This window comes from Humulus lupulus, chromosome 2, assembly GCF_963169125.1.
Source record: "Humulus lupulus chromosome 2, drHumLupu1.1, whole genome shotgun sequence".
NCBI lineage: Eukaryota > Viridiplantae > Streptophyta > Magnoliopsida > Rosales > Cannabaceae > Humulus > Humulus lupulus.
The window spans coordinates 256,855,669-256,864,093 of NC_084794.1; the positions used below are offsets into that span (position 1 = coordinate 256,855,669).

Sequence of the window (8,425 nt, forward strand, 5' to 3'; positions counted from 1 at the left end):
AGTTCGAAGTTCCTACCATAAGATACAAAGTATATAACCAGGACTTAAACCATTCTTAGCTCAAAGAAACCCTAGATTTAATTCAAGAAAAGCGAGAAGAAGCATAGCTTAAGAAAGTTGCATACAAGTAAAGAACTACAAGATACTTCAAAAAAAGAGTTTGAGACAGACACTTTGGATTGAGGGATCTAGTGCTTAGACACGTATTTTTGGCCACACGAGACCCCTCTGCAGGCGTGCTCGGGCCTAATTGGGAAGGATCTTACAAAATCGAATCCATCATTCGACCTAGGGTGAACAAACTAGCAAGATTGAATGGAGAGTTAGTTCCACAAGCTTGGAACGGTGAACATCTACGACGTGTATTATCTATAATGTAGGAATGATGTTTATTTAGTTGTAACCAAGTTTGTATTTACTTTTTGCTTTTATCATAAATAAAGCACTATTTATTGTCCAAATTTTATTTTTTGCAAGCTCTCAAAATTCAATAAGCTAAGATTTCACAATCATAGGAAATTAAGGGGGCATAAGTGGTATACAATCATACCATAGGCCCGAAAAAATATAGCATCAACATCAATAATAAAATTAATTATAGTGCATGGATCACTAACCTAGCACGAATTTAAAAGCATGAATTTAAAACCCTAGACGAAAACCAGTCATAAACTTAACAAGTCTGGAATAAAATAAACCGGAAAAAACAAATCGACACAAATAAAGTTGGAATTCTAGATAAACCGACAATATTCTAAAATTGAGACATCTAGAATTTTTTGCAAAAAAGTTTCAACCTCACAACCTTGAGATCATACTTGAGGATGAGGAAAAGTTACTATCTTTAAGCAAGAAATAACTAGACTCACGAAACTACACACCAACAAGTGTTTTCAAACGTAAAAATATAAGTAGTCTTCGACCTAGAATATAAGGAGATCGAAATTGAGCAATCGAATGAACTATGTACGATTATATTGAAATTCATGCTTGGTCTCAAAACATGTCCTTGTGCAAATAAACAAGTATAAAAGTTGATCCTTAGTAACATGACTCGAAGTATTTCGATCCTGAAATACGGTGCATAATATTATGGCAAAAACTACAAGTAGATAATGTGCATAAAGATTTCGATATAGAAATTTGAGCATAAAACTACTGTTTAAAATAAACGAATATTCACAAGAGATAATAAAGTAGCTCGAACCCGAGCTATAATGTAGATTTTCTTAGCCCCCGGGACCTTAGTAGAATATAATACAAAAAATAAAAGGGACGCAGTCCTTGTTAAAAATAAAGAGAAAACTATTCTTTAACATTTGAAGTAGATACAACCTCCTCTCCTTTCTCCTCATCACCACCAACCTCGACAGTGGTTCCCGTGGTTGCCTCTTCTTCAGCCAACCAAGCCTTCCACTTGGTCAGGAACTCCTCTTCCTTGTCCATAGGAATGAGGTGTCAATATCTGGGTTCAACAACCACATTCAATACATGGCTCTGTTGGTGGCCCACTCCTTTTTGGCAATGAACTCCTGGAGCATGTGCTTCTTCATGTCCTCAAGGATTTTGTAGGTTGCGCTCTTCTCTTCCTCAAGGCGCTCGATCTTCGAAGCATTATTAGTGAGCTCAGCCTTTGCAGCATTGAAGTATGTCGTCTTCATATTGAGCTCTTCTTTGAGACAACTAACCTAAGCCTCGGAGGAGGCAAGCTGATCCTGGACCACTTTAAGGGCATCCTCAGCCTTGGTCTAAGCTCCCTTGGCCTCTTTCATGTCGTCCTCAACTTGAATTCGAGCTTGATGAGCATCGTTGGCCAACTTCTCACTGGTCACTATCTTCGAGAATAGGAGGGAGCATTGGCGCATAACGAATGCCTTTTTCGCTATCAACCTAATCTGAGAGTATAAAGAAAATAACACAAAAGAACACACGAGTTTTACGTAGTTCAGGCTATAAAAGAGTCCTAGTCCATGAGTCTCTGGTATTTAGTGAGCTTGAAGCTTGTTTAAGCAAGCTTCAATGGTGGTTCTCAAGTAGTGTATATATTATAATGAGTTACAGAGTTTTTCTCTCTAAAAATCCGAACCCTTTACAAGGAGATACCCCAGCCCTATTTATAGAGGTTGGGGTTATTAATGTTAATCATTTATCGTTAATACAAGATTCCCCCATCCTGGGGTATTAATGTTGAGTTAATACAAAAAAAGGTTGCACTAAATAAAGACTACGACCCAGGCAGATTGCACGGGGCCCATTGCATAAAGTCACAGACCGACTTTATGGGGAACATATCTCTGACTATCAAAGTGCAGTGCACGTTTGCCCATGTCAGACGGCTTTGAAGGAAATGTCGACTGTCGAGTGTACAAACTCGACACCACTAATCAAGGCTCACCAAAAGTTTTGAGATGACCCTCTGGTGGCCCATGCCCGGAGTGACTGACACCTGACAGCCACTCCGAGTCCAAGGACCAATTTCCTAGATCTGGGAGATTAAAGAGTGAGGAGAGCCACTCGGGACGTGGTCTCATACGGAGACATCCTCGCCTCGAGAGTGCACCTCGGGACATGGCCTCGCTTGGAGACATCCATTTCCTGGAGATTGGCTTGGGGCATTCTTGCGACGTGGCCTCACTCGGAGACATACTTTCCTCGAAGACAGACCTCAGGGTGTGGCCTCACTCGAAGACAGCCATGTCTTGGCTGGACTAAGTTTCCTAGAAGAGTCCACACTCCGAGAACCTCATGACTTGCCTTGTCACCAATCATTCCTAATTGCCACGTGTCTGATGGTGAAAACACGGACAACAGCGCATAAACCCGAGGAGATACTAAAAGACAAACAACGACAGTTAAAAAAATATAATAAATAGGATTTTTGCCCCTCGAACTATTACCACTGTCACATCGTGCCCCCTGAATATTTCGCGTTGATAAAAAATCCCCCCGAACTATGCACGATACTGAATTGTGGTACTTCCGTTAGATTTCATCTTATGTGGCTAACAGAGAGCATATTTAGCATTTTGGGCACTGCTTGGCACTGCGACGCCAGTGCCACATGTATAATTCAAATTAAAAAATTAATAATATTAAAATAATTAGAGAAAAAAATTATTTTAAAAGATTAAAAAATACTAAATTAATTTATAGAAAACCAATATCAGAAAAATAAAATATAAACACATTTTTTTCTTATAAAAAAATATCATATTAACTAATTAAAAACTAAAAAACATAATTTTAATAAAACTATAGCAAAACAAACCCAATAATAAATTTAATTAAACCATAACCCAAAACAAAGCAAAAATATATATCATTTTTTGTTGATTAGCATTCATTCACCTTCATCGGTGTTAGATCTGGACAACTTTAAGAAAAAAATGTGGTTTGCTAATGGAGTTTATGAACAAATCACTCAATAATTGCTTCAGATCCATTTATTCAAATTATGAACAAGCCAACCACTCTTCTCATATACCCAGTTTAATTTATAAAATTTATGAACAAAACACTAAAAATTTGATTCAGATCCGAGTCTTATTTTCAAAATACCTCAATATATTACTCAAAATATCATCAAAATCCCAAATTTAAACCAAACTTCTATACCCTTAAACTCTATCAAAACGACAAAAATAAACACTCAACCCAAGGCCTTTGGAGCAGTCACGAAGCCTCGTCGCACACAACCTTCATCGTCGACTCCGCAGTCCACGACCCCCTCCCAATCTTATATTCAAGCCTCTGCAAGCCCCAACCCCAACCCCACCATCGCCGAATCCAAACCTCACAGATCCAGCTCGTAGTCCCCGACCCCAACCCCGTCGTCACCGACCCCAAACCTTGCAAATCCAGCCGTAGTCCCCGACCCCAACCCTGCAGTTCACGACCCCAACTCTGTCGTCGTCGACCCCAAAACTTATAGATCCAGCAACCACCTGAAAAAAAAAATGTAGATGATGAAGAAGGGGAGATCGAAGTTGAAAAGTGGTGCAGAAAGAAAAAGAAAACAAAAGTAAAAAAAATACATTTTTAATAAGAAAATAGATTATATAATTTTTGAATTAATATTTTGTTTTTTTAATCTTTAAAATGATTTTTTTTTATTTTTTAATTTGAATTATGCATGTGGCACAGACGTGGCAATGCCACGTCGGTGCCCAAAATGCCAAATATGCTCTCTATTAGCCATATAAGATAAAATCTAACGAAACTCCCACAACTCAGTAACATGCATAGTTCGGGGGGATTTTTTTAACAACGCGAAATATTCAGGGGGCACGATGTGATAGTGGTAATAGTTCGGGGGAAAAAATCTTATTTATTCTAAAAAAATGAAGAACTAAAGGGGTAGGTAGACTTACCTAAACCCCAAGCTCCATGAACTGGTTGAAGAGGGCGATGGTGTTGTCTCCTCTAAGAAATCTCCACACGTTGTAGTCAAGGTTGCTGCACGATTTGCTAGTTCGAGACAGTAAATCGGAGCATAGGTCGACTCCTAAGGCACCAGCCTCGTTTGCCAAAGGATACTTTGGCATGTGCATCATGGCGCAAAATTTGCGAACCACGATGGGAGTAGGGGCACCTGCTGGCTTGGAGGTTGTGAGGTCGGTGATCTTTTTACCTTTATCCTCAGCAGAGACTTTGCTGGGGGGAGGAGGAGGAGGTGGAGTCTTCTTCTTCGGGGGAGAAAGTGCTTTGGATTTTAGCTCGCCAGGGGCGGCCTTCGAGGTCGCAAGAGAGAGTTCCTCAGTAGTTCTCGCCACCTTAGAAGAAGGAGTATCCCTCTTCGAAGACACACATCTCCGTTTGCTACCTCGGACCTTTGGCGGCATCCCGAGAATGCTATCAAGCTCGGGAATCCATATCACCTGAAAAACAAGAAGAGTTTTAGTAATAGATGGTTATCACAGAAAGGTCAAAGATAGTTAGCAAGGAAACCTAACTAGAAGCCTCATTCGAGCTTGAGCTTGGGGACCAGGAAATCTCTCTATCTTCTAAAGATTCTATGGGGGTACCATCTCGATAGGTGGGGGATAACCTAGACAAATTCCTATACTCATTGGTTCCTTATTGAATCGTTATCCCTTTCCAAACTTCGTTTAAGCTAAACATTGTTTGGAATTTACATAGCCAGCTATCGTCTCTATGAATTCTAAAATCTACATCTAACCAAGTAAAAAAGTTGTTCTGGGGATTTTTAAAGAGAACAGGGACACTGGGCTCCTATTTTAAAAGGGTTGGAGACCACATGGACACATCCAACACGACTTTACCTCATGACGAGCCTGGAGACACTTCGTCTTGGGCTTCGCTACTCGACCTAGAGGGTTCCGCTAGCTCCATGCTCGATGATTAGTGGTGAAAAATACACATTTATTGATTTTAATAGTCAGAATAAATTAAGTTTTAATTAATATTTTCATGGAATTAATATGATTTATTTTATAAATGAAAATATTTGATTATGATTTAATTTATTGTTATTTTGTAGGAATTAAAGTTGCATTTTGGCACAAAGAAAAAGAAAGAAGAAAGAAAGAATCAAAAGTGAAAAAAAAAGTTTAAAACGTGACATTTTTTAAGGACATTATCTCATTTTATCATTTCATCAAAAAGACAACACCAAAATCTCAAATTTCTTTTCATTTTTATTTTTATTTATTTCATGTTACTAACTTTTTGTGTTATTTTCTACTAATCTTTTGGTTTTAGGTTACCTCCTTGTGGATCAACCACCCGATTTTACTACAACTACCGCTTAGTGGTAGTCACATTTTGGGCGTTAAACAAATTTTGGCGCCGTTGCCGGGGAGATAGTTTTCAAAGGTTTAGTGAAATTTTTACAAAAATATTGGTAACTTTATTTGTATTTTTGTTGGTGTGAATATTATATTAGTATAGTCTTTATTTTTTTCTATTTTTTTTATTTTGATTTTTAGTTAATTTGGTTATTATTATTAAAAAATAACAAAAAATAAATAAAAAAAGTTAGTTATTTATATATATATATATATATTCTTTCTTCTTTTTTGGTAAAACAAAAAAAAAAACAAAATTATACATATAAAAAAAGACACACATATATATATATATCTATTTCTTAATATATATTTTTCTCTACTTTTTGGATAAAAAAAACAAAAAAAAATATTATATAAATATCTATATAAACTTATTTTTTTTTTCTTTTTAACTATAGTTTCATTAATCTTTCTTTTTTTCTTAATTTCTTTTTTTTTAGTTAAATAAATATTTGTAGAAAAAAAAGATTAAGCTTGTTATTTATTTTCACTTTAATTTTCTTTTCTTTATTTTATTTTTGTGTTGTTTATTTTGTTGCTTAGTTTAGGCTTTTACTTTCTTTGCCTTAATTTTCCTTAGAATTTAGGGTTTTTTTTAAAAAAAAAAACAACATAAAATTGTTCATAAAATTTCAATCATAAAACGCTTAGTATTGGGAACAATTGTGTAATATTACAAATGGTAGAAACCGATATTGTTCTGTCTAGAAAGATTGGTTGTTAAATAAGGTTTGTGATATCGTTACCCTCCACACTTACCTGGGAACCTCAGGGAGTTCTGCCTAGGCAAGTGTGGGTCTAAAGCGGTACCTTGGTAACCTTCCCAATCGACCTAGGAACATTTTGAGCATCTACCTTTGTGCTATTACATTGTTGAACTTATTACTATAAGAAAACCAAGCTTGTTCTGTCAAAATAAGCAATTTCACTCTGCTTAAATGTTGTTTGGTCGAAAAGGTTGACTTGTGATCCACCATACTTACTCAGTAACCTCGGGGAGTTCTAGTAAGGCTTGGAGATCACCCGAAAACCTCCAAATCTACCTGGGAACAAGTTTAACAAAAATCAAAATAAAGACATAAAATAAATCTAATTCTAATTTCCGAGAGTGGATGAATCATCACGAAACTTACAGTGACACTTCTTCCAATTCCTCTGCCACCCCTACTGGAACTCCTTCCACCAATCCCGCTTCTCCACAAATTTTCGCTGATAATAATCCATTTGCAATGGCTCGCAATGATGAAATCCAACCAAGAACTCTCAATGACTACCTCCATCCTACTCGCACTTCCACGCCTTCATGCATTATCTTCCCTCCTAATATGCCCGCATTAGACTTTAAACCCGGCATGATTCAAATCTTGCCCACATTTCATGGAATGGAAAACAAAAGCCCATACATGCATATCAGAGAATTCGAGGAGGTAGTAGCCACGTTCTATAACCGAGCCGAAAATGTCGATTCTGTGCAACTGAAGTTCTTCCCTTTCTCCTTGAAGGACAAAGCCAAATCCTTTGAGACCTAGGTCTATTGGAACATGGGAGGAGATGAACAAATCCTTCTTTCTCAAACACTTCCCCATCCATAAGACCAACTAAAATGACAGATTTCCACATTCTCCCAAAAGGACAATGGAACGTTCTATCAAGTCTGGGAAAGATTCAAAGATCTGTTGAATCAGTGCCCGCACCATGGCTATGAGAATTGGAATTTGGTCGATTACTTCTATGAAGGCCTCATGAGTCGTGAGCGCCAGTTTGTAGAAAGACTATGCAATGGTGAATTCCTCGAAAAAGATCCAGACGATGCTCTTGAATATCTCAAAGAAACCGCGAAAAAGTCTCACACCTGGACTGGTCCAAGTGCTACTAATAGCACCAACTGACACAAACCATCAGGGATCTATCAACTTCGAGAAGAGGATAGTATTAAGGTCCAACTCAAAGCATTGAAAAAGCAGTTTGAGGTCTTGATGACGAAAAATGGCCAAAAACTGCATGATTGCTCAAGAAGAACCACAAGAATCTTGCTTTGTTTGTGGAGGGATGGATCATTTAGCTAAGGACTGCTTAGCTTTGAATGAAATGAGGGGTGGTTTATGAGGAGCAATGCAATGCCTTAGGGGCATATAACAAGCCATTCTCCCATACGTACAACCTTGGTTGGAGAAACCACCCAAATTTCAGTTGGAGAGATTCCAACCAAGCTCAAATGTCTGGAGGCTAATGGAGACATGAGCAACAAGTTCAACCATCAAAGGCGTATTCTACACCTCAAAATAATGCACATTCACAACGAAATTCTCTCGAGAATACCCTTCATGCATTCATAGAGGAACAATCCAAACTAAATCGCCAAATGATGGAAGAAATCAAGGAAATGAAATGTCAATTCTCAAAATTGACTGAATCCTTGGCCATTCCGGAAAAAAGCAAACTTCCTTCCCAACCGAAATTCAATGTGCAAGGCCAACACATGGCCCAACCTTCAAATTCTAATGATCAAAATGTCAAGGAATTAAATGCCATCACGACTAGAAGCGGTAAAACTTTGCAAGACCCACCCATAAAATCCAACTCTCCTAGTACTCCAAAAGTTATTCCCAAAAATC

At 37.6% G+C, this 8,425-nt stretch overlaps 1 non-coding gene across 1 annotated transcript; it reads right to left on the minus strand.

Moving 5' to 3' along the window:
* Window positions 1–7,405: 7,405 nt before the first annotated feature.
* On the minus strand, window positions 7,406–7,512 carry LOC133820782 (small nucleolar RNA R71). The gene has a single exon (XR_009887181.1). It is a non-coding gene; the product is annotated as a small nucleolar RNA R71 (small nucleolar RNA).
* Between the last annotated feature and the right edge of the window lie 913 nt (window positions 7,513–8,425).